Genomic DNA, 23,008 nt, shown 5'->3' with positions numbered 1-23,008 from the left:
GGAAACATTTTCTGAGTCACATGGAATAAATTGTTGGTCTAGTAAGAAAACTTAATAGTTAAAAATGGTTTCATTCCACTTCATTTGACATTGTGTACAAAATGAATTTACCAGTGGCAATTTCAATATCATGTAGGAGGAAGGGGAGGACATAGGGTAGGATCCTGGGGAATCTCACCAGAAATGCTGTGCGGATCACAGTCCTTATCACTCTGAGCTTAATTTAGATGTGTGGTTACCATACATCAGTAAAAGTATATTTAAATATGGTTTCATTTATGTGAAAGAGGGATTCTACATTATTTGTACAAGATATTTAAACATGTTAAGGCTATTGTGATGAACCAGAACAAGCTATGGTTATTATTTTAATGCAATGGTGACTGTTTTAATCAGTGATGAAAAATTGCTAAAGTTACACAGCTCTTCTCTTAGGTTAATTAAAAAATGTCACATGGAAAGATTCGATAAATGCGTGATATATGAATGAATAGGGCAGTGAATGGTAGTATCAAGGTGCCCACTCTTGTAAACAATGCCAGATGTGAGTGTTTGACATAAAGCTGAACGAGACATATCTTCCCTGTAAACACAGCCTCTTTGTGAGTAGGCATGGCTAGATGATTTAGTTCTGCCTAGTGGGATATCAATAGAATTGTGTAACTTGGCTGGTATCATTTCTTTTCCTGCTGGCCAAAAGAGTAGTTTGATGACAGAGTAAGGTACACTACAGGCAGATACCCCACATTAAACAGAGCAGAGCAACAATATAGAAGGAATCTGGGTCTCTTACCAGGGCCTGTCATATCTAGCACTGGACTAGATATTCATATAAAAGGAATGAAATTCCACTGTGGTAACATCACTGTTATTTTGGAGTTTCTCTTTATTATTGTTGGGCTTAATCATATTTTAAAGGACGATGAGAGAAAAATCTCATTGTCCTTGTTCAGTAAGCAAGGAAGGGTAAGCAAATTGAATAGTGGGTGAAAGGTCTTTTCTGTTAGGAGTAGCTGGGTTGAATTAAGTCAAATTTCCAAGTTTATCTACCTTGATGAGAATAAAAAATGCTAAGTATGAATCCAGGAAGACTGACTCAGAAGAAAAGGAAAACAAAGAGGTATATTTCAGAGTTCACTTTGTAAAACCAGTAGAACCAGTATTGCTGTTTTCTACCAGGTAAGCTCTAGTTTCTTGAACTCTGCAAGTGGGACTGGTGGTTGTGAAGGAGAAGTAGAGCCAGGCATAGTTGTGCATGCTTGTAGTCCCAGCTACTTGGGAGGAGGCCAGCCTGAGCAACTTTGTGAGATTCTGTCTCAAAGTAAAACATAAAAAGCCGAGGGGATAAAGCTCAGTGGTGGAGTATCCCTGGGTTCAATCTCCAGTACTGGGTGGGTGGCGATAGAAAGAAGAAGAAATGGAATGTGTGTTAAATTCCTTTGTAAACCATATTCTTATAATCAGCATATTTGGACAGACACAAATGAGGATGAAATCACAGTGTAAATTTAAGTTGTGCTTCCTACTCTCTATTTCATATATATTGAGAAAGGAAAGCTTATTCCCTGCTATTAATTAATAGTCTAAAAAAGCCTTTGGACTTTTGTGGTACTAGAAAGCCTTATAATCCCTTTAAGTTGCTAATGCAGTTTCATACTGGTAATAAATCTTTGCCATCAGTGGGCCTTGGTATAGAAGGGACTCTGCATTTTGGAAAAGGGTATGTGGTGGATTCCATTGATTGAGCAACTATTTACTGAATACCAATTGTGCAGCAGGCATAGTTTTAGGTTGAAGAATACAGTAGAACCAGAGAAATCCTTGCTGCTGGTGCAAACTTAATGACTGACTCTTCTGAGATAAATACATGGTGTACAGATTCCACAAGAAAAGTGTGTGTGTGTGTGTGTGTGTGTGTGTGTGTGTGTGTGTGTGTGTGAACTGGTTTTGTGTAGTCTGGACCCAGCAGATGTTCAAAGCTGACTCATTTTCTTAGGGGTGTGCTTGAATTCATCAGTCTTCCCTGCCAGGATTCTCTGACCACAGTTGCCTTGAAGTGTTGCATTCTGGCTAACACTTCCCCTCATTCCTTGGGGTTCTGGTTGTCTGTGCCACAGACTTTCTGTCTGACCCTCCCCTATGGCCTTCTTTGGCTCCTCTTGAACCAAGCCTGCTGCTGTTCTACAGGAACCAGTAACACATCAATCAGCTCACAGAAGGGGAAGCCAAAAGGTGCTTCTTAGATATGGAACTCTGTCATCCTGTCCCAAACTACCTGATACTGCTCAAGTAAGAGATACTAGTGAATGGTTTCCAGAGTTCAAGGTGATAGAACCAGCACTGGCTGTGGTTGTTGCGCAAAGGAGTAACACACTGACCTCTGTAGTTTCCGGGCTGTGTTACCAGACACTCACATGACCATGAAATTAGCCAGGAGCCAAATGCTGCCTGGGTGTCTGCTTTGAAAGATGCATACATTTTGGGTTGCACTTCCCTGTATGTATGATATGTAACTTTTTTCTTTTTTCTTCTTTTTCTTGTTTTTTCTTTTTTGTTACTGGGAATTGAACCCAAAGTTATTCTACCTCTGACCTACATCCCCAGCATCATTTTATTTTGAAACAGGGTTTCACGAATTTGCTGAGAGCCTTGCTAACTTTCTGAGTCTATTGTTTGGCTTGCAATCCTCCTGTCTCTGCCTCCCAAATACGGGCATTACAGGCATACACCACCGCGACTGGCTTGATATTTGTCTTTTGAGGCCTCAGCCCTAACTTTGATCTTAATATCCAGTTACATCTACTTTTCAAGTGTAATAGTTGATATTTTCTCTCAAGAGTACTTTTCTGTAGGTAGCTTCCTTTCAGTCCCATACTTTAGACTGAACCCAGGGGTGTTCTACCATTGACCTAAATTTCCAGTCTTTTTTATTTTTTATTTTGAGATAGGGTCTTATAAGTTGTGTAGGCTGGCCCAGGTGTAAGTCACAGCACACAGCTAGGCAGCTACTTTTAAAAACAAAAACAAAACAGAAACAAAAAATTTTTAATAGCCAGATTACTCCCAGCTCATACACACAGAGAAAATTTGTAAATACTTGTTTGCCCCCTTGATTGTAGGACATGGACCCACTATGCTGTCAAGCAGAAAAAACTGAGCCTAAGGCAGTGATTTACATGGTATCTGTAGATAGCATGTGGAGGTATGGGGCTTGTACTACTCTCTGCATTCCTATAAGATGTCATACAAATTTATGGGGGAGGAAGCAGGACTTTGGGTAGAGGGGGAGAAGAGGTCTATATGGAATGCTTGGTTGGAAATCTTATTTGTTCCTGTGGCTTATATTAATGTTACTAAAATAAGTAATTGCTGAGATGCAAGCAGACTTTTTTTTTTAATTGAGGGAATCTAGACAAATATTTTGGTTTTGACCCAGTATACTTCTTCCAGTCTTCGTTCATATGTATATATGTAGAGAATATACCTGCTAAATATACATTTGTACAATGTATACAAATATACATTTTGATACGTATATCCTCTCCTGGGGTATGTAAAATTTCCAGACCTCTTGCCTGCCATGTGGGGGCCATCATGAATCATAGCCATAGTTAATTAATAACTTGGGGCTTCTCCTAAAGTAACCCTTCTCATTGCGTATAGGATCATAGTACTTGACTCTCATGAACAATTTGTGTTCTGTGCCCTTGTAGCCCAAATCCTTCAAGACAAAATAAATCCATTTACTTCTTCCTGAAACTTCCCCTGTGATATACCATTCTCTTTTAAATCTTAAACCACATGGCTAAGCCATAATAATAGAAGAGGGTGCCAAATATTCCATACAGGGAACCTAAGTCAGGAGGGCTTTCAAGAGAATGGTGATATTTATAATGTTTCTATTATATGCCACTACTACATAGGCAGCTAGCAGCCGGAAGTAATGTTCCAATGAGACAAAGTAAGAATTTAGAAGTAGTTGTCTTCTAAAAAAGATGATGGTTTATTATATCCTGTATATTCTTTGTTCTCTGCATCCAGTCTATTTTTATTATTATCATTTCACCATCTCATACCCAGGCCACACAATCCCCCTTTGACTCTTGTTTTTACCCATTCTGGTGCATCATGATTGCTTCATATGTGGGTAGTTACCTTTCCATAACAATTTAATTGTCTTCCATTTGCTATCTTTATTATTAATTTCTCCTGCAGGTGCAACAGCAGTGTGATTTTTTGGTATGTCACTTACTCTGTGAGCCTTGGATTACTATTACCCTTTGGTAAATAAAGAGAAAAATACGTGCTTCACACGATTATCATGAGAATCAAGTGAAAGAGCAGATTTGTAGCATTTATCACCAAGGCAAGAACTATCTGGCACTCAGTAAGTGATAGATCCCCCATTTCCATTGTTATTTACTTTAGAATTTCATATTGGTGTGTTATATATATTACTGATTTTCTTTGTGATATGGTTATATCTGCACATAACAATTTGGTAAGGGTAGTTTTTAAATATTTCCAGACACAATTCTTCCAACCAGGGAGATGGTATTACTTTCCTAACCTCTCCATATCCTATTTTTTATATTACAGTGTTTTTGAGTGCCCCTTTTCCTCTATCTTGCCAATTTAACTATGGCTGTGCCAGTTTAACAGGTGACTTTCTGATAGTTTAATTTACTTCTAGGCTGCCCTTTCTTTTAACTCCCTTACTACCATAAAAATACGACTTTCTAGTTACAAGACATTGTAAATTATCTATTTCAAGTATATATTTAGTATGTTTTCTCTAGTTTTTGATTTTTATAGTTTTTCTTCTTCTTTAATTACAAAGTATGCCCATGGAGACAAAAGTTTTGTTCTTTTTGTCCCTTATAATCACAAAAGAATATAATACGTGTTCGATAATCAGTTATTGCATAAATGTGAAACTGACTACAACTGACTTGTAATAACTGTTAAATTACACATATTAGACATCCATGGCTTTCCAAAGGCAATATATATTAAATGTATTTAGTTCTTGTATGTTTGAAACATTAGCATATATTTTGGAAACCTTGTGGAATTTGAACCTCTTATGCTTTCCTTAAAAAAAGCAAACATCAGGTACTGTTTGAGTTTGAAATACTTTTGTCTGCAGGTAACAGGAAACCCGACTCTGGGGGCTTTAAACAAATCAGGGCTTATTTTTCTTGGGTAACAAAAAGTCTGGTGGCCAGCAGTCTGGGGTTTCTCAGCCAGCCCCAGAGACCAAGGCTTGCTTTCCCTTCAACATCCTTAGCATACTAACTTGCCTCGCCTTGCCATCTACCTCTGAGCTACACCCTCAGCCCTTTTTTATTTTTTATTTTGAAGCATCACTAAGCTGATGAAGCTGATAAAGACCTCTCAAAGTTGCTGAGGCTATCCTTGAACCTGCAATCCTTCTGTCTCAGCCTCCCCAGTACTGTATTTCACATGTGTGCCACCACATCCTGCTACATCATTTCAGTTTTGTTTGGTTGTTGCTACACTTCTAAAGTGTCAGGTCCACATTCTGGACAGAAGGGCATAATAGGAGTCAATGGTAGAAAGGGACACGTATGCCAAATACTTAATGTTTTTAATTAATAAGGGCAATACATTTTTAGGACACTCTGGTCAGCAAATATGAAGCCATAATTTAAATAGATAATTTCCCTCTGGAAGTCTCCCTATGAAAGTGTCCTCTTCTATAGATCTCTCAGAAAATTCACTTTTTGAGCCAATGAAACTACTAATTTAACCTCTGAGGGGAAATTTCTACTTTTTTTGAGGAGATTTCTCATGCTTATTGGCTTTCTTTTGTTGTATACAAAAGATAATGCAGTTTTAGGTTTGGATTGGAGAACTACTCAGAATATAAATCCTAGTTTTATTGCCGGAGGAAATAAAAAAAAAAAGAATAAGGCACTGATTAGCATCTTGAAAGACACAACAGGGATTTATTTTCCTTCTCTTCGCATATGTGCCCTTTAATTTTTTCATTCTTCAAGCAGAGCTCAGGCAACCCCAAATTAAAGCCCTTCATGCTGGGTAGCACATGATGATTAAATCTTATCTGGCTGTTTTGGAGATGGACAGATAACAGTTCCTGTAGAAAACCTTTTGTAGAGTCTGAAAAGACAACTGTCACAAAGGATGCTGTAACTCCCCTGTGTTACAAGATAAAGTTAAATTGGATCAGTTGAGGTCCTTTGCAGGTAGTGATCCCTTTAATAGTGTTTGAAATGTGTTGACTGAACAGAAGTGGCGTCTCCTAAGTGAAGTTTCATTAGCCATGGGAGCCTGTTGTAAATACCTCCGTGCTGTGATGTATGTTTAGCTAATTTCATGTCCTTTTGAAACTGCTCTTCAGTAGCTTAAAATGCTTATTACCAGTAAACATTGTACATTAGCACATAAGAGCTAGGGAAAACATCACTTACCCTTTGGTAATGGACAACTGGATAATATCGAGAGATGAGAATTAATTATCTTTATGCAGATGTCACATCACCCTGCAAAAGAACGGGATTATTTATGCTTCAGAAAAAAAAATACCAATTTGTTTTTATGAAGATGCAGAGCAGGCAAATAGCTGCTAAAGAATAAATTATTTGAATTGCTATTAATTCAGCGACTTATTCAGAGCATCTAGGAATGTCGTACACATTTTTAACACCCTTCTTTCCCATTTTTAATTTCAAGAAGAACTGAAAAATGCTTGAGCCTTCTGAATTAGGAAGTGTAGCAGAACGATTTGCTTCTTTTGTCCTGCTCTTTACGTGGGCTGTCTGTATGCTTGTCTGCACTTTTCAAGGTGCCGATCTTAAATTGTAATACCTATGGGCCTTTGGCTGGAGGGAGCATCATTTGCCTGTCAAACTGTACAAGTGGGAGCATTATGCAATACATTTAAGAATTCTTTTTTAGAGGCTTTTATTTATACTAGAATTTTCTCAGTGATACAAGAAGCTATTAAAAAAAAGGTCTTGGACACTAGACTTTTGGAAATAACCAAGAACTGTATGTACATTTTAAAAATTCATATCATTTGCTGACTTGATTTTCATCTGGCATTTTTATACTGAAAAATAAACTTCACTGTCTTATTCATTAGCCTAATAAAGCATATGTTCCAATGTAGGTACATCTCATTTCTTCTCCTGAGTTTTGGAGTATAATTTATTAATAATATTTGTCACCATGTGTAGTTTTGTATACTGGGTAGTATTTTGTTGATTTAAACAGTTACTGTTTAAATCCATAAGTTACTTATGGACACATTGTATTTCATCACTTTTCTACATAATAGAGATTAAAAAAAGATTTTGGCTTTGAGCTTTGAGAAGAGACAAACACTTTCATACAGTCTTACATACATTATAAGAAGAATGTTAAAGATAGCCCTCGAGAATCCCATTCCCTGACTATTCAGCCAAACACAAATCCAGGCACAGACAGGTGGTGATCTATATATCCTAGTATTTGGAAGGCTGAGACTGGAGGAATGTAGGTTCAAGACTAGCCTCAAAAACTTAGTGAGACGCTCTCAAAACAAAAAAATAAAAAGGGCTGGAGGAATACCTCAGAGGTGGAATGTCTTTGTGTTTAATCCTCAGTAAAAATAAAACAACAACAACAAAACAACACAAATCTAGGCACACCACAAACAGATTTTGCACATGTAATTAAAGTCCCAAATCAGTGGGCCTTAAGATATGGGGATTATCCAAATGGGCCCAGTCCAAATGATATGAATTCTTTAGAGTTTTCTTAAGCAATGGTAAAAATCATTGTGATTCAAAGCCTAAGAGGGACTAACCTCCCTAGGCGTGGTGGTGCACGCTTGTAATCCCCGCCCTTGGGAGGCAGAGACAGGAGGATCACGCAGGTTGGAAGCCAGCCGCACTGGCTTAAGAGACCCTGTTTCCAAATAAAAATATAAAGTAGGTCTGGGAGTGTAGCCCTGAGGTAGAAGGGCTTCCAGGAACCCCAGTACCACCGCCCCCCAAAAAAAGCACTAACCTGTCCATTGCTGTTTTGAAGATCAAAGGGATGTAGTGAAAAAGATTGAGAAGCTGAGTATGGTGCCTTCTGACAGTCAGCAAGGAAATGGGGACATTCGTCTTTGAGTAGCAGGGGAGTGGAATTTGTCCAACAATGTGAATAAGCATGAAAGTAGATTCTGCCCTGGAGTAGCTGGATAAGAGCCCGGAGTAGTCATTTCCTCTATAACAGGGAATATGAAAGATTGAATTGATTTTAATTTTTTAGGACCAGAAGGAAAAAGAAAATTTGGGGTAACAACAACAGAATTTTAGATTTAGTGCGATATCCTCTTTTTATTTTATTTATTTATTTATTTATTTTATTTTATTTTTTATTGGTGCACTGTATTCATACATCATAGTGGGATACAAACTTTTGTAGACATACATGCACACATCGCCTAGTCAGCCCCCACCCGATCCCCACCCATTCTCTCCCCATCCCTCCCTCCCATGCTTGGCTTAGTGGTTGACATCTAGTATTATAGCAATTTATCCAAAATTAAAAATGATAATCTCACATAACAGTTTCATTTGTCTGATACCAAGCTTTTGATGACTTAAAGATAACATTTCAATATTTCTTTTTACTTTCTTTCTTACCAGAGAATATTTTTTTTCTATTTTTTTTAGGTGAAACTATCATGTATTTATATATTTATTTTTCAGAAAAAAAAAATCTTTCCTAATATGGAAAATGGACTCTAGATGCCCAAAACGATCTTGAAAAAAAAAAAAGCTAGAAGATATATATTTTCTGATTTCAAACCATATAAAGCTACAATAATTGAAACAGTGTAGTACTATTCTAAAGGCAGATATATAAACCATTGGAGTTAACTAAAAGCCTAGAGCTAAATTCTTCCCTATATTGTCAAGTTATTTTTGACAAGGTTTCCACGAACATTTGGTGGTGGAAATAATAATCTTTTAACTAAATATTGTTGAGACATAATAATTACATGGAAAAGAATAAAGTTGGACCCTTACCTAATCCCATATACAAATATTAACTCAAAATAGATAAAAGACCTAAATATAAATCTTAAGACTATAAACTTTTAGGAGAAAATCTGGGTCATAAAACCTCACAACATTGAAATTGGCAGTGATTTCTTGGATATGATTTCAATGGCACAGGCAAGAGAAGAGTATACAAACTCCCTAAAAAAAAAATATTGTATATCCAAAGACAATGTAAACAGAGTTAACAGTTACTAATAGAATGGGATAAAATATTTCCAAATGCTATATCTGAAGGTATATTAATATTCCAACTAGAAATCCTAAAAATTAACAACAATAAAGGCAAACAATACCATTTAGAGATAGGTAAAAGACTAACATAAATAATGAATCTCCACAGATAACCAGTATTAGTTGTCTGTTGGATGTAAACTCTTGTTTCTCTGGTTCTGGTGTTTGTTACCTATTTCTTCTTTGTAGTTAATCTCTTTGAGTATTTTCTCTAGTGCTGGTTTTGAAGACATAAATTCCTTCAGTTTCTGTTTGTTGTGGAAGCTTCTTATTTCTCCATCTAATTTGATAGAAAGTTTTGCTGGGTAGGAAATTTTTGGCTGGAAGTTGTTTTCTTTCAGAGTTTGGAATATGTTACTCCAAGCCCTTCTGGCTCTCATAACTTGGTTTGGGAAGTCTGGAGTGATTCTAATTGGTTTACCTCTGAATGTCACTTGGCCCTTTGCTTTTGTTGCCTTTAAGATTCTCTGCTTGGCTTCCACATTGGTCATTTTGACAATTATGTGGCTTGGGGATCCTCTTCTCCGATCCTGTCTAAAGGGAGTTCTATAAGTTTCCTGGATCTGTGTATCAACCTCTTGCTCTGTGTCTGGAAAATTTTCTGCTATTACTTCCTTGAAGAGATTGTTGATCCCTTTGGTTTCACTTTCTTTTCCCTCCTCTATTCCAATTATTCTTAGGTTAGCTCTCTTAAAATGGGCCCATATTTCTTCAATATCAGATTCCTGCTGTCGGATATTTTTTCCTAGATTAGAAACTATGCATTCATTTTTGGAATGATCATCTTCTAAGAGCGAGATTCTGTTCTCCATGTGTTCTAATCGGTTGTTTGTGCTTTGAATTGAGGCCTTTACTTCATTAATTGCATCCTTGATCTCTTTTTGGCTCTCTCTGAGTTCTTTTCGAAGCACCTCTATTATTTCTACAGTTATTTTCCTGATTTGATCTTCTAGAAATCTCTGATTTTCAGTTTTATCGGGTTCTGATGTTGTGGGGTTGTGTGCATTCATTGCTCCAGTATTATTCCTCTTTCCCATGATTTAGGAAGTTTGTGCCTTCTCTGGGTTCTTCCCTTGGGTCACTATGACTTCACTTAAGGTGTTCTGGATCTCGAGTCTGTAGTATCTCAGACCCCACTACTCCTTTACTGAGTTGTATCACAGAGTCTCCGACCCAGAGAGTCGATAGAGGCTGCTTTAGTCTGTGGGGGGTGCCAGGTTGCACGTTCTCCTATGGTGTGATATTTCTGCCACCGCCCCTCCCCCACTGGGTCAAGTCCCAGGGAGTACAGTAGTGGGATTTCTCCTCTGTGGCCCGCAATTTGACTCACTTTTCTTGAGTACGCAGATGTAGCTCTACTGGATTCAGTGAATTCGCTGCTGCTGCCGCAGGTGGCAATATGGCGCTGCTGCTATGCCCTCGGCCGTGAGGCTGGCATATTTCTTCTTGGTTTTGATTTCCACTCTGAATCCCTGCAGCGTGTGCTGAGCTCAGTCACTGGGAGCTTTAGATTTTACCTCCGGTGAGAAATCCTGCCTGGCTGTTCCGCAGCGGCTCACTTTGGCTTGCTGTAGCCATCCGGTGAAGTCGCTGCTGCCGCCAGCAGTAAAGCGCTGCTGCCGCGGCCTCGGGCGTGAGGCCAGTGTATCTCCTCTGTGGCTCTGAGCTCTGTTCTCAGACTGCTTTCTCTCTGGAGCCTGGTGATTTTTTTGTTTCTCTGGTGATGGTGTTTTCTGGCTATGAAAGGCGCTGATTTTGTGGTAATGGAGATTAGTTGTTAGCGGGGCTCTTAAGCCCCGCTTTTCTCGGTCGCCATCTTCCCGGAAGTCCGATATCCTCTTTTTATATATGAGAAAATAGAAACCTGGGAAAGTTCAAATTTTATCCCCCTTTTTTTTTTTTTTTTTTTTTTTTGTTGTTGATCTGGCTAGAGGCAGAGCTGGGGCAGGAACTTGACTCCTGATATAAAGCTTAATTTTTTTTCCCCACTTGTATCTAACTATGGAGCATAATGAATTCTAGCTTCAATTTGAAAAAGTATAAAATAATTTCTCTGTCATAATGCTACAGAAGGCAAGTTATGGGGAAAAATCTAATTTCATGAAAGCATTATTAATTTTTACTTAAGAGTTTTAAAGCATAAAGTATAGTGTGTATTGTTGTGACTTGGCCAGTTTGAAAGCACTGATACGTTAGGTAGAGTGCTGTTGCCTTGAAGATTGCTCTACTGCTGAAATAGTCCAGTGATGTTACTGACAGTTACAATATCACATAAGTAGCTTCTTTACTTAAAATACATTTAACACTTTCTTTTGAGCATCCTTTGTCATAGCAACTATTTGACCCTTCAAGGCTGACTTTGTATTGTTTCCAAATACCTTTTATATAGTCAGATTTGGAGATCTGTGTGAATAAAAACTAGTCTGAGTAATACATAAGAAAATTGTTCTAGGAAATATAGTAAGAGAAAATTCCAGTATCCAATATTGAGATGGATTTTTCTACTTGTTACCTAAACTAAGTCTGTCTGATAATGACTTTTGAAAAAGTTTTGAAGGTATTTGGAGTAATGTTCGCATGACTGGGATGAGTATCCTGTTTCTCCTGGTGAATAAACAGAACGTGTACCTTCAGGGGAACTGAATTCTAACTTTACAGTTTACTAGTAGTTAAATCACAGGCAACGTATGCAACCTCTGCAAAACCCAGTTTCACTGAGTATAAAAGAGAGATGAATGAGTAGCATTAACTTTTTTCCTGTTGCATAGTCCATTAAACAAATGGACTGAATGGATTAGGTCATACTTGGATGTAAACTGTCTTCTATTTATAAGCCTACTACATAGTTTGTGCTTAATCATAGATATTTTCGAAAATATTGCATTTAGTGGTAAACGTTATGTCCAGGTTTGATAAATATGGGCAATTTCTCGTTTTTCTTGGACTCAAGAATTAATATTCACCAGTGAATCTCTGGCTTTGCTTTATCTCATAGTAAATCTGTAGAGCCCTGGATGGTGGCTGGAGTGTGTTTCCTGACAGATAGAGGAGGTAGAGTGGGTGCTTCTGTGTCTTTCTAACCTTCTCTCCTGCCTGGGGGACTCATATCATACACAATCACCCAGGCTTCTCCAGAGTGTGCCAGCTTCTTTTAATTTGGACTGTTTCTGTCCTAGAACTTAATATTTATGCATTGTATTTACATAGTGTGAAAACAAAATCCTTGTCCTTGCCCTACATTCTAGTGGGAGGCATGTGTAGCAAAAAAAATTTTTTTTAACTAGCTGTAATTTACTTGTTTTCTAGTTTCACTCGAGTCTAAAAATTCGGATGCAGATTTCACCGTGTAGATTTGATGGTGTTTATGTGTGGTGTTAAACTCCTGATCCTGAGGCTCAGCCTCAGCACAAATAACTGAATATCTTCATTCTTGTTGTGCCCCTTGGAGGAGATAAAAGCCATAGCAAGGCTAGTGTTTCAGGATGGAGGATAAAGAGTGCCAACAGAAACTATATTTTTTAAAATGGTTTTAACTTTCAGAGTTCAACAAGCTATAAGGTTCTGCTTTGGTTTTTTATATTAGTGAACTCTAAAAGTTAAAACTGTCTTTTAAAACAAGAAGTGATTGACTTTAAATACATTTTATAATTCTGACCAAATCATGCAGGCTTCTGTTAGAAACCAGCATGCATGATTAAGATGAAGGAAAGAGATGGCCCCTGACATCTTTTCTTCATGTATTTGAGAGGTGACCTAAAACAGCAGGGAATATGGTATTTCTGAAAAAGACTTAAAGGATCTTACTGGCATTTTTCACTCCATTCTTCCTGCCTGCCACCTGCAGTGAATAGAGATTACAGTAGAAATCATCATGATGTTAATTATTTTATAATAATAGCTGATATGTATAGAGATTTTCTTAACCTAAGGCTAAGTGCTTCGTACAAGGAGCTTGTTGAATTTTTACAATGCTGTGAGATAATAATAGCTATCATCTGTCCTGTGAGATAAAAATAACTATTATCAATCCTGTGACTTTGTAGCTATTGTCTGTTATCATCTTTGTTCTAGACATTGTATGATTTTTCGAATTTCTAACCACAGTCTTGAAAAGTCTTATTACACCATATATAAGCTCTACGTGGCTGGGACTTGGTTTTCTTCTTTTGGGCTAAGTTGTAAGATGGCAGGGCAGCTAGTGTATTGCCAGATCTGTGGTCTTTGCCTAGTGAGTTGTTACTCAATGAACAAATTTCCAAATATTTTTGGATAGGGAAAGAGAAGTACAGTAACTTGACCATGTTCAAGTGGTGAAGCTGGAATTTTCAAGTGTTGAAGTCAGATATGACTTCCAATCTTTATCTAGGTGCCATTCTCTTTTAGGGGAGTAAATCTTTCATTACCAAATTTTGGGATAAAGTTAAATTTTGAGGCTAAATGATGCATATGCCTATGTTTTGAAAATAAAGCATACGTTTCCCTGTAAATGACATAATTTCATTCTTCTTTATGACTGAGTAAAATTCTCTTGTATACATATCTCATAATTTTTCAGTCCATTGGAGAACATTATGCTAAGTAAGTTTGTCTTAGACAGTCACAAAAAGTAAAATATCAGATCCTCTTTCTAATATGTGGAACCTAGGGAGAAAACGGGTCATAGGTGGAACTCTAGACAAAGAAGGAGAATCTATAGATGAGCAAATAAGGTGACCTAACTGAGGGGATGGGAAGGGAGAAGAGGGAACTTCTCTAATGCACGCGATGTACATTCACAAACATATCAAAGTCAATCACTAAGCCAAGCATTAGAAGGAGTGAAAAAGGAGGGAATGGGGAAAGGGCTAATTGAGTGATGTGTGCATGTATGCCTCTACCATATTGTACCCTATTAAGATGTATGATTACTGTGTATCGATAAGAAAGATAAAAAAGAAAATAAAGCATACAACATAAAGCTATTTTTGAAAATTCAGGATATTAAAAGTATTATCTCTGGATTTAGGGTGTTAATCTTGAAGAAATTGATAATATGAGAAACTTTTGTTTATGGGAAACTATGGATATATTAATGTTTATTAATGTTCATTAAGGTATGGTGGTGCATACCTGTAATCCTGGTACTTGAGAGGCTGAGAAATGAAGATCACAGGTTTGAAGCCAGCCTCAGCAATTTAGCAAGAACCTGTTTCAAAATAAAAAACAAAAAGGGCAGGGCGTGTAACTCTGATGTATAATTCCTTTAGGTTCAATCCCCACTACCTCAAGAAAAAAAAAGTAAATATTTATCTGGATGTATATTAATATATTAACACTCATAATACATTCAATAATTTTTTATTTTTTAAGGAAGGAAAAATAGAAAGTATAGACTTAGTAAATGTCATCAGTATTTTGCATTTCACAAAATACAATACATATTGAAATAAGGATTTTTAAAATTTATTGGAAATAGTGCCTACCACTACTACTTTCTCATGCTTTTTTTTTCTTTTCCTTTTAGCAAAGGCATCTTGAATTATTAACATGTATCTTGCATGGAATGTGAAAGATGGTTTTTATACTTATATATTTACAGTGGTGCCATTTAAACAATAGAGTGTTGAAGGTCTGAACAGAATGCCGAAATGTTTCAAAAAGCATTGCCGCCCAGGCTGGGCATGGTGGCACACGCTTGTAATCCCTGCGCTTGGGAGGCGGAGACAGGAGGATGGTGCAGGTTTGAAGCCAGCTTTGCTAGCTTAAGAAACCCTGTTTCCAAATAAAATATAAAACAGGTCTGGGAGTAGCCCGGAGGTAGAAGGGTTCCATCCCCAGTACCACCAAAAAAAAAAAAAAAAGCATTGCCCCCACGAATAAAAAAAAAATAAAACAAATAAAAAGAAAAGAAAAAAAGTACACCAATTTATACTGTCTCAGGAACATGTATGCTGACCAATATTATTATCTATTGTTTTAAGAAATATTACAATTTATGTAGAGTATAAATGGCAATTCTTTTTAATATCCAGTCTGTACTTTTGGTGATGTTAAACATTTTTGCAAGTGGTTATTAGCTAGATACACCCCCTCTCATAGGTTGTGTTTTTCTTATTTATTGGGAGCTCTATTTTGTTTTTTAAAGTTCTCTAGCTGCTTACAAGAATTTTATTGCTGGAGTTATCCTGAGTCAATAATACATACCCTATTTGTATTCTTGGAAGCATAAACCAAGAAGCAGCCAGCCATTGTTTCTGTAAATTGGGTTAGGGACTTTATAAAGACCAACCAACATCTCTAGAAAACTGAATCAGGGATTTAACTTTATATAACATCATAAGACACCTTCATAGATATGAATGAACATCTTGTATGCAGAACTATACAGATAAATGGTACATTAGAGATTTGCTTTAAAGAGGAACAATGACCTTCATAAGTAATAATGTAAGATGTGTGGGGGGGGAGTAGTTTTAGCAGTACATACAGAGGCCCTTCTCCTGGCTCTTCTCCATCCCTATTTGTGGTTGTGCTGTGGAGTGCCACAGCTAGTTTGAAGTCTCAGATTCTAGTGGCACTGTCTTGCTTTCATTGGGTACCTAAGCTCAGGTCACCTGGATCAGTTATTCTTTCTGTCTTTGAGGGATGCTCCCATGAGAATTTCTTTTTCTGGGTCTTTTCATCTATTTTTGGGGGAGGTGGGGAAGTACTAGGGAGTGAACCCAGGGAGCATTGTATCTCTGAGCTATACCACCAGCTCATTTTTTTTATTCTTTATTTTGAAACAGGGTCTCACCAAATCACAGAGGACCTCACTAAATAACTGAGGGTGACTGTGAACCTGCGATCCTCCTGTCTCAGCCTCCCGAATACTGGGATTACAAGTGTGCGCCACCGGCTTGGATTGCTTATTTTAGTTTTTGAATTATGGTCTCACTAAGTTGCTGAGAATCTCTCCAAATTGCCTAGGCTGGCCTCCCATCTGTAATGTTCCTGTGTCAGCCTCCCAAATACTAGGATTTATAGGCATGCCCACTTGGCTTCAATCATCCAGTCAAACATAAGCCACCATGATGGAGATCTATGCCTTGTTGACTTTGGTTTTTTTTGTTTGTTTGTTTGTTTCTGGTAAAAACAAAAACAAAATTCTTTAGGGACAGATCCTGAATGATCCTTTGGGCTCCTCCTTTTCTTTATTTCTCATGCTTGCCCTCCTACCTCTAGGAGCCAATGCATTCTCCATAGAGAAGCTGTGTACGAGGAGGAAGTCATTGATTTCTTCAGTCTTCTTATTGAGTTTATCATGCCCATTGTCTATCTTAAAAAAAGTCTTTTTTTTTTGTATGAAGAAGTTTTCTGGTTGAAAAATAAAGACTCCCTGATTACATATAAACATTCTTTTAGTGGTTTCTTCATTTGTGGTTTTACTGTGTGCAGGGTCAGAGTTTAAAAGCAAATATGAAGTTGTTATAACCAGGGTTTATTATCAACTAGTTTTTCATATTAGCTAGTGTTTTGGTGGCTTAATAATTTTAACTGGAGAATATAATTGGGAAAATTGTTATTGACTTGTTAGGCAAGTTGGGAAGAATCCACAAAAAATAAAACTCAGAAGCTTATTTCTTTCAAAGAAGGCTTGAGAACTTTACACATATGAAAGTTAGGTCTCTCTCCTGAGACAGACAGAGGTGTGGTAAACTCTGGGAGGCCAAATTGATTAGTGTGTCAAGCTGTGTAAATTTTCAGAGGTCTTCTAAATTTTTCTGGTTTGTTGATACCAAATTAATTGGTTTTAAATGTAAGCCTTTGTCTTATGGTGAGGAAAGTGGTTGGCCTTCATTGGGCTTTTTAATTAGAAAATATAGATGGAGTTAGAACCAGCAACAAGTGGATTCTTTCAGGAGCCTAAAGGGTCATGTTTTGCCAGGTATTGGGACATGCTGAGATCTTACAGTTACATCTGTGAAGAACAAATGGAGATGTCACTGGAATCAGAAGGTAGAGATTTATGCCTGGAAGTCCACCTGCTTTCCTGAGAGACCCCAAAGGAATGGCATCTGCTCGTGTTTCCTTTATTCTGCCTTTTGAGTTTCAGAAATAAATTGAGAGAGGCTCAAGAAATTAAGACATTCTGGGAGGATAATAAGAGTAATTGCATTGTTTTAAATGCATTCCCTACTTACTGGCTTCTGGAAACAAATATTCTGTTATTGATTTTTTTTTTTGTACCAGCAGTTTAATTCACTGTGTTAAAAGAAACAAAAGAAAAACCCTGGGGGTTTAAGGCTTAGAAACTTCGTATTATAAGAAGTAGACAGCCCTTACTTAAAATAATAGATGTGCTCTGCTGGTTTATTTATGGAACAAAACTTTGCAAATTAAACACTGTACTAGAGGTACTTGCTTGTAAAAAGTCCTTCAGCTCCATCAGCTCATGCAGTGGGGTATCACTTAGGAATGTGAATGAGCACTCGGGAGCCTGTGTGGCCTGGAAATTGGCTTTCTTAGATTTGATGCTCTCAAGGCACACAGTACACCTGTACTCATCTCCTCGTGAACAGGGATGTTTGAGGATGGGTTAAATGAGCTCTGGAAAGCATCTCAGAAAAAGGTGTCATGCAAAGCGTAATTATTTTCCAAGTGCTATAAGTGAGCAGTTTTCCCAAATCAAAGCTTCCTTGAAATAGAGATTACAATCAAAGTTCATCTGTGTACCATTGTATCTGGAGTGCCTGCCAACATTCCGACTTGCAGTCACTCTGAAAGGAACAGTCTTCAAATTCAGTGGCGTTGTAAGCAAATTTAATATAAGTTTTGATTAGTGGGAACCTTGTAAAGGAAGAGGTGAGCAGGGAAGTGGAGCTGCTCAGTGTGGCTATTCTTTCTTTCTTTCTTTCTTTCTTTCTTTCTTTCTTTCTTTCTTTCTTCCTTTCTTTCTTTCTTTCTTTCTTTCTACCGGGGATTGAACCCAGGACATTCTTCCTCCAGCTTACACTCCTGGCTCCTTAAAAAATTTGTGTGTGTGTGTATATATATATATGTATATATATATGTGTATATATATATATATGTATATATACATTCATGTGCATTAATTTTAAATATATCTATTTTAAGTATATATGCATATATATAAGTATGTATGTTTTTTGGGGGCACTGGAGTTTGAGCACAAAGACAATCTACCTCTGAGCTATACTTCCAGTCCTTTTTTAAACTGTGTTTGTTTTGAGACAGGGTCTTGCTAGGTCTCATTAAGTTGTTAAGGCTGGTTTTCAACCTGTGATCTTCCTGTTTCAGCCTCCCAAGTACTAGGATCATAGGCATATACCATCACACCAGATTTTTCTTAGTTTTTTTTTTTTTTTTTTTTTTGCAGTACTAGGGATGGAATCCATGGGCATTCTACCTCCGAGCTATGCCCTCAGCCCTCTTTTTTATTTTTTATTTTGAAGCAGGGTCACACTGAATTGTGAAGGGCCTCACTAAGTAGCTGTGGCTGTCCATGAACCAGGATCCTCCTCTGTGCCACCAATTCCAGCTTCCTAGTTCTTTTAAGGAATAGAACACTGTCAGGTTGTGGTGGATGTCTGTTGTTTGTGCCCCTCCATCATCAATTCTCCTTTTCTTCTTACCGTGTTTGAAGTTTCCTTGGGGCCTCCTTTCCTTGGGGACTCTGTCTTTCTAGCTTAGAAGGGGCTACTATTGCCCCACCCTTTCTTGTAATGGACCAGAGTCCCTTCTCATGCTCACAGAAAGACAACTGAATAACTCAAATGGATCAAGCAAGCCTGGGATTTTTCTTGGAATTATTGGAAAGAAGAATGTTTTTTTCCCCTGGGATTTCTTGGCCAGCATTAGCCAGCTGGCCTGGTGTTGGTGGTCACTCTCTTGCAGCTGCCTCTCATCCTTGCGAGGAAGGATAGTGGAGCATGGAGCTGGAGACACAAAATCCAGACCACCTTGTCTGCATATCTCATCAGTCATGTGAGCTAATGAGTTCTCCTGTTATTGTGGTGGAGTTGGCTTGCTGTTGCTTGTAACAGAAATAGACTTGATTGGCACGCTCTTAACAGTTGAGTGTCAAATTTACTTTCACTCTCAAAGTTAACTTCTGGTTGATGTATCTCTTTTACTTGCTGGCAATTTAATTTTTCTTAAAAAATAAAATGTGTTCCTTTACCACAATAGAAGAAAAAAAAGGAACTAGCTACGAAATGTAAAATCGTACAGTAGAGAATAAAATATGCACAAAAACTTTTACATGTATGCTCATAATTGATAGGTGACTGACCTTGCCTGGACTGGGAGTGAAGGTTATAGCAGTTCATAAAATTAGTTAGGGAGGCCAGGTGTGGTGATATATTCCTGTAATTCCAGTTCTTGGGAAGCTGAGACAGTAGAATTATAGGCTTGATACCAGCCTTACAATTTAATGAGATCCTGTTTCAAATTAAAAAAAAAATTAGACTGGGAGTATAGCTCAGTTGTTCAGTATTTCTGGGTTCAATCTGCAGTATCATAAATAAATAAATAAATAAATAAACAAATACATAAATAAATAGATAGACAGTAGCTGAGACCTGGGAGTTATGTGAACACCTGTAATTCTAGTATTTGGGAGGCTGAGACAGGGGGATTGCAGATTCATGGGAAGCCTCAGCAACATAGTGAAACTCTCAGCAACCTAGAGAGACCCTGTTTCAGAACAAAAAAATAAAATGGTTTGGAGGTGTAGCTTGGAGGTAAAATGTCCCTGGGTTCAGGGGTACACACACACACACACACACACACACACACACACACGAATTTCCTCTTTTTCTATTCTATTGAAGAACTTATATAAGAATAGAATTTTCTCTTTGAATATATGGGGAAATTATCTGCAAAATTTTCTAGTCATAGTGTTCAGATTCCCTTATATTTTCTTTGAATTTGTTCTGTTTAATTTTTCCATCTTGGGTGGATGCTTAATATAGTGTATTTACTAACAATGGCATGAAAATTATGAAAATAAAATGAAACAAGCCAATATACTGGATGGGGGTGGTGCACACCTGTAATACTAGTACTTGGGTGGCTGAAATAGGAGGATTGTAGGTTTCAGGCCAGCCTCAGAAACTTAGGGAGACCCTGTCTCAGAATTAAAAATTAAAAAAGACTGGAGATGTAGCTCAGAGGTAAAACATCCTTGAGATAAATCCCCAAGACAATCAATCAATCAATCAATAATAAACAAGTGAAAATAATCTTTGCTTCTCCCCCATTCTCTGCTTACCTATAGTGATTTAAATTTTCTTATGTTGGACATCAGTGCTTTAAGGTTTCTGAAAGTCTTGTAAGGGTATATAAGATCTTGATTAACAGAGCAACCAGATTATTACAGCCTGTGTCCAAGACTTGAAGGGAAAACATGCACTTTTTCTTTCTTTCCTTTTTAAACAAAAGAAGAGATCCTATGTGCTGAGGCACAGTTATCCTGCCAATAAAGCTGCTTGAGAGTTTCACCTTACTGGAATGGCCTCCCTGCTTTGGCAGGTATTACTACTTCCAGATTTGGTCACAGCATGGGACGAAGGGATATACAGACCCCCCTCCTGCCTCTGAATAATTATTGTCAGCATCAGATCCTGAACAGTTATGGGCTATGAACAAAGCAAGCACATAGAGAACCTGGAAGAGATTTGGCTTTGGGGAGTTATTTAGCAATGATCACCAACTCTGTTGAACGTGGAGGCATTTGTGAGTTTGGATAGCATTTTCCTTTGCCCTAGCAGTGTTTACTTTGTTTGGAGGGTGCCCACCACGCAGTGGAAGTGATGGCCCTACTGGCTGTATATACAGATGGGCAACTACCCGGCCAGATATCACTCAGCAACACAAGGATTCACCCAAATGGCTGCAGCTGAGCCCATTGCCTCCAGGGCCTTGTCCTTCCTGTGAAGAAAATTTGAATCAGTGCTTTAGTAGTGACAATAAAAATATTGCTATTTTAGAAGTACTTTAGACTTCATGGGTATTTTAGTCCAGGTTGTTTTTCCAAAACAAAACCCTGATTTCCAGGGATCAAAGAAAACATGTGAAATATCCCAGATTGTCTCAATTTTGACATGACTTACAGTGTGTATATGGCTTTAATTTTATTTAATATATATGTTTCTGTTAAGTTGAAAGTAAGTGGCTCCTATTTTCAACATAGCTGTAGCGCTTGTGCGTTGAATTGTTCCAGTGGAATGCTATCAGGGAGCAAATGGAGGCTCCTCCACGGTCCTGGGGACAAGCTTCTTGGAGCATTCCTTTGTTGTAGTTTCTGCCTCAGGGTCTGAGTAAAATATTGCTTTGTTTGTGCAGTTTTATTTTGCAGTTTGATGAATAAATAAGATCTTATTAAAATATTAACATTGATTTAATGTCCTTGAATGCTTACCAGCAGTTCTTCCTATAAATTGTCTTGCTAATCTTTTTAGGAACATTGAGGGGCTAGTAGATATTAATATTCCCCTTGGTCAGTTCATTTTAGAACAATCTGAGGCTCTGTAGAGGCCAGGAAGTACACTGCATGTACTTTAGCAGTATGAGTTGTTCAGTGTTTAATATCACAGTTCCCACGGTTATGAGTTTGCTCTTGAAAACTGTCTCTGTCTGTCTGTCTGTCTGTCTGTCTCTTTCTCTCTGGTTCTGGGGATTGAACCAAAAAATATTCTACCTCTGAGCTATCCCCGTAGAACCTTTTTTATTTTGAAATAGGGTCTCCCCATGTTGTTGAGGCTGGCCTCGTGCCTGAAATCCTCCTGCCTCTAAGCCTTCCAAGTACTGGGATCACAGGTGTGCACCACTACTCCTAGCTTCATACATCTTTCTTTTTTGGTGGTACTGGGGTTCCTGGAAACCCTTCTACCTCCGGGCTACACTCCCAGAGACCTATTTTTTATATTTTTTAAAATTTGGAAACAGGGTCTCTTAAGCCAGCGAGACCGGCTTCGAACCTGCGCGATCCTCCTGTCTCCACCTCCCAAGTGTGGGGATTACAAGCGTGCGCCACCACGCCCGGCTGCTTCATAGGTCTTTCTTAATGCTTACAGCATCTTTACTCTTTGCCATCAAGTGTTAACAATTACTTTCCCATCTTCTGTGAATATTTCAAAACCACATACAACTATAATGCAAAATGTACAAATGTAACATAAAAAGTGCAGAATTCCATGAAGTCAAGTGAAAGTGGCTCAATAAAATTTGGGTTGATATATAAGCTCACAGTCAATGGTTATGGCAGAGTAGACGGGGCGTTATCTCCATGGGTAATGGCAAGAGAGGTCCTTCGAAAGAGTATGACTGGACTATCAAAGAATTAGATGAATCTCTTAGGAAATCTAAACCCTTGACTATTTTGGCAGAGAGAGTGATTTTGAAATATTTTATAGTAAGTTAAATGTGAAGTAAGATTTGTGCAGTCCTGTTACCAATTGAAAAATAGAAATTTTACCTTATCCTTGGGTGGGAAATAGGGAAGGCCTAAATGAGTGATGTGTGCATGGACTCTTCTACCATCTTGTAGAAGATGTATGACTTGTAGATATATGACTGCAAAGCACCAATAAAAAATTAAAAAAGAAATGGGTGGCTGCCACTAGTGGCACAGATTCAAAGCAAAACAAAACAAAAAAAGAGTATAGGTAACATAAAAAAAGTCTGTACTTCCTAAAGTCTGTATT

General features: G+C 37.8%; 1 protein-coding gene across 1 annotated transcript in view; it reads left to right on the top strand.

The window, feature by feature from the left end:
• TMTC2 (transmembrane O-mannosyltransferase targeting cadherins 2) overlaps positions 1 to 23,008 on the top strand; it is a gene marked incomplete at both ends in the record, with an annotated part of 448,300 nt that overhangs the window by 54,270 nt on the left and 371,022 nt on the right. The window lies entirely within an intron of this gene.

Source organism: Muscardinus avellanarius (assembly GCF_963383645.1).
Source record: "Muscardinus avellanarius genome assembly, chromosome: 11".
Lineage (NCBI taxonomy): Eukaryota > Metazoa > Chordata > Mammalia > Rodentia > Gliridae > Muscardinus > Muscardinus avellanarius.
Note: the sequence above shows the minus strand (reverse complement) of the source record. Positions and strands in the feature narration are given on the sequence as shown.